At 31.8% G+C, this 4,657-nt stretch overlaps 1 pseudogene; it reads left to right on the forward strand.

Moving 5' to 3' along the window:
* Nucleotides 1–281: 281 nt before the first annotated feature.
* LOC110217430 (dTDP-D-glucose 4,6-dehydratase pseudogene) lies at nucleotides 282–1,356 on the forward strand (annotated as a pseudogene).
* The last annotated feature ends 3,301 nt before the right edge of the window (nucleotides 1,357–4,657 follow it).

The raw sequence follows: 4,657 nt of genomic DNA on the forward strand, positions 1-4,657 counted from the left end.
ACTGCAGTTTGTCTTCAGGGGAGGAGACTGAAGCATAAAAAGCCTCTCCTAATCCAAAGAGTAATATCAAATACCTGCCCAAAAAGAATGCATAGAGGAACTTTTGAAAGGTTTTAAAAATCAAATCAGAGAGATTGAGGGAAAAAAAATAAGAAAAATGCAAGAAAAACAGGAAGATTATGAAAAAGAAAATCAACCAGATGGAAAAGGAGATCCAGAATCTTAAGTAAGAAAATGTGTCCTTAAGAATTAGAATTGGGGAGTGCAGAGCTGAGTCAGAGATGTCAGCCGCTGCTGGCAGGGAAGCCCCTGGCCCACTGAGCAGCTTCCCCAAATGAGTCTTGGTCATGGGCGGTGCTGGCTTCATTGCATCACATGTGATAGTCTCTCTAGTAGAAGATTATCCAGACTATATGATCATAAATATTGACAAGCTGGACTACTGTGTAAGCCTGAAGAACCTTGAAACCATTTCTAACAAACAAAACTACAAGCTTATACAGGGTGACATTTGTGAACCACACTTCATAAAACTGCTTTTTGAAACCGAGAAGGTAGATATAATACTCCATTTTGCAGCTCAAACACATGTAGATCTTTCATTTGTCCATGCCTTGGAGTTTACTTATGTCAATGTTTATTGTACCCATGTTTTGGTGAGTGCTGCTTATGAAGCCAGAAGAGAGAAATTCATTTACGTGAGCACTGATGAATTATGGAGGTAGCCTTAATGAGGAATTTGATGAGTCTTCACCAAAACAACCTACAAATCCTTATGCATCATCTAAAGCAGCTGCAGAATGTTTTGTACAGTCTTACTGGGAACAGTATAAGTTTCCAGTTGTTATCACAAGGAGCAGTAATATTTATGGACCACATCAGTATGCAGAAAAGGTTATTCCAAAATTTATATCTTTATTGCAACACAACAGAAAATGTTGCATTCGTGGTTCAGGACTCCAAAAAAAAATTTCCTTTATGCTGCTGATGTAGTAGAAGTTTTCTCACTGTTCTAAAGAAAGGGAAACCAGGTGAAATTCATAACATAGGAACCAATTTTGAGCTGTCAATTGCACACCTTGGCAAAGAATTGATACAATTGATCAAAGAAACCAATTCAGAGTCTGAAATGGAAAATTGGGTTGATTATGTTGATGATAGACCTTCCAATGACATGAGATATCCTATGAAATCAGAAAAAATTCATGGCTTGGGATGGAGATCTAAAGTTCCCTGGAAAGAAGGAATAAAGAAAACAATTGAATGGTACAAAGAGAATTTTCACAACTGGAAGAATGCAGAAAAACCTTTGGAGCCTTTTCCTGTGGAATAAAAATTTTTACAATAAGCAATATTTATGGGAGAAAAAAGAAAATTGTTCTACCTCACAGACACTTGATATGAAATAGTTACCAAACAGAATTTTCTTTCCTTTTGGAAGTAGATTCAGTCATTTTTGCACAAAATCTCAAGGGAAAAATTATGCTATAAATAATAGATATTCTCAGTTCATGGAAGAGTTGCATTATGAGCTGACTTGATGGAATTTTGACCTACTGTCAATTGTATTCTCAAAGGATGATTCTATTTTTCTGCACAATAGGAAACAATGGGAAATAAGATGAATAAAGTGTGGAGAAACACAACTTACAGATGTATCTATAAGGAGAGAGTCCATCCCTTCGTTCAGAAGTCTCATCTACTAGAGAAAGGTCTGATTCACAAGTGGTCCACAAGCCCAGAAATCAATCATGGCAGTAAGGAAGGCATCACTTGTAGGCCTGTTCTCTGCTCTTACTCAGTGAATATTCTACAGATCTACTTCTTGCTAGGGATTGTTATAAATTTGAATCTTAAGGTAATACAGAGTAAGTTTTTATCCTAATTAAAGCCTGAAATTCCACTATATGATTTGCCGTAAAAAGAGAAATACCTGTCTGTACAAAGCAATAAAGTTCGAATAAGACAAAAATATTTCAAGCTCTTTTAAATTTTGGCACTTGATTTTTAATAATTGATTAACTTCAGTAAAGTGAACTGTGGAATTTAAAAACTTCTAAAAGAATATATTTTTAAAAATAGGAATGTAAGATTTATATAAGTTTCTAAATTATTTTAACTGCAAAAAAAATTGAGTTAAAGAGGAAATGTACTGCAAGTGTAGCTTTCATTTTGTGTTTATGAAATTATGTCATATTAATGTTTTGAATGAGACATTCATGCTTTTTATTCTATTTTCTATTTAAAATACAATGAATACTTCATATATATGTATATATACTATTTTATCTATATTCATGACCAAAAATACATAGCTTGGCCAGCTTAGGTTAAATGATGTTGGAAATTTAAAACATTAATTAAACAAATATTTTTGGAGCATACTTTGTACATATCATTGAACTTAAGAAATACTTTTTTAAAAGTGTTATTTTTCAAGAAACCAATTTTTTTATTTTTCATTTTTAGAATTACTTTTTTAACATTTATAAAATTGATGTCTACATAAATCATTTTCTATTAAATCATTTTAACATTTAAAAAAAGAATTAGAATTGGGCATTACAAAAGTTAGGTATGATAGACCTCTGGAGAAAACTGAATGGGGATAGAAAGGAATACACTTTTTTCTCAGCAGTACATGGCACATACACAAAAATTGACCATGTACTAGGGCATAAAAACCTCACAATCCAATGCAGAAAGGCAGAAATATTAAATTCATCCGTTTCAGATCATGATGCAAGAAAAATTATATGTAATAAAGGGCCATGAAAAGATAGACTAAAAAATAATTGGAAACTAAATAATTTAATCCTAAAAAATGATTGGGTCAAACAGCAAATCAGAGAAACAATCAATAATTTCATTCAAGAGAATGACAATAATGAGACAACATACCAAAAACTAGGGGATGCCACAAAAGCAGTTCTTAGGGGAAGTTTTATATCTCTAAATGCTCACATATATAAAATAGAAAAAGAGGAGATTAATGAATTAGGCATACAACTAAAAAAACTAAAAAAGAACAAATTAAAAATCCTCAACTAAACACCAAATTAGAAATATTGAAAACCAAAGGAAAAATTAAGAAAATTGAAATTAAGAAAACCATTGAACTAATAAATAAAACTAAGAGCTGGTTCTATGAAAAAACCAATAAAATATATAAGCCTTTGGTTAATTTAGTTAAAAAAGAAAAAAGAAAAACAAATTACTAGTACCAAGAATAAAAAGGGCGAAGCTACTACCAAGGAAGAGGAAATTAAAACAATAATTAGGAAATATTTTGTCCAACTATATACCAACAAATTTGACAATCTTGGTGAAATGGATACATATTTACAAAAATATAAATTGCTCAAATTAAGCGAAGAGGAAGTAAAATCCTTACATAACCCCATCTCAGAAAAAGAAATTGAACAAGCCATTGATGAACTTCCTAGGAAAAAATCTCCAGGGCCAGATGGATTTACATGCGAATTCTATCAAACATTTAAAGAACAATTAATTCCAATACTATATAGACTATTTGGGAAAATAGGTGAAGAAGATCTTACCAAATTCTTTTTATGATACAAATATGGTGTTGATACCTAAACCAGGAAGAGTCAAAATAGAGAAAGAAAATTATAGACCAATTTCTCTAATGAATATAGACACTAAAATTTTAAAGAAAATACTAGCAAGTAGATTGCAGCAACTTATCACAAGAATAATACACTATGACCAGGTAGGATTTATACCAGGAATGCAGGGTTGGTTCAATATTAGGAAAACTATCAGCATCATTGAGCATATCAACACCAAAACCAACAGAAACCACATGATCATCTCAATAGATGCAGAAAAAGCTTTTGATAAAATACAACACCCATTCCTATTAAAAACACTAGAAAGCATAGATATAAATGGAGTCTTCCTTAAAATAATAAATAGCATTATCTAAAACCTTCAGCAAGCATTATATGTAATGGGACAGGCTAGAAGCATTTCCAATAAGATCGGGGGTGAAACAAGGATGTCCATTATCACCACTGTTATTCAATATTGTACTGGAAACCTTAGCTTTAGCAATAAGAGAAGAAAAAGAAATTGAAGGCATTAGAATAGGCAAAGAAGAAACAAAGCTATCACTCTTTGCAGATGACATGATGATATACTTAGAGAATCCTAGAGAATCAAGTAAAAAACTACTTGAAATAATAAACAACTTTAGCAAAGTTGCAGGCTATAAAATAAACCCACATAAATCATCAGCATTTCTATATATTACCAACAAAGCCCACAGCAAGAGATAAAGAGAAATCCCATTTAAACTTACTGTAGACATTATAAAATATTTAGGAGTCCTCCCAAAACAAACCCAGGAACTCTATGAACACAATTACAAAACACTTTTCACACAAATAAAATCAGATCTAAATAATTGGAAAAACATCAGTTGCTCATGGGTAGGCTGAGCTAATATAATAAAAATGACAATCCTACTAAGCTAATTTACTTATTCAGTGCCATACCAATCAAACTACCAAAAATTATTTTATAGAGTTAGAAAAAATAAAAAGATTCATTTGGAAAAACAAAAGGTCCAGAATATCAAAGGAACTAATGAAAAGAAATGCAGGGGAAGGTGGCCTAGCAATTCCAGATCTTA

Source organism: Phascolarctos cinereus, unplaced genomic scaffold, assembly GCF_003287225.1.
Source record: "Phascolarctos cinereus isolate Bilbo 61053 unplaced genomic scaffold, phaCin_HiC Scaffold_9;HRSCAF=440, whole genome shotgun sequence".
NCBI lineage: Eukaryota > Metazoa > Chordata > Mammalia > Diprotodontia > Phascolarctidae > Phascolarctos > Phascolarctos cinereus.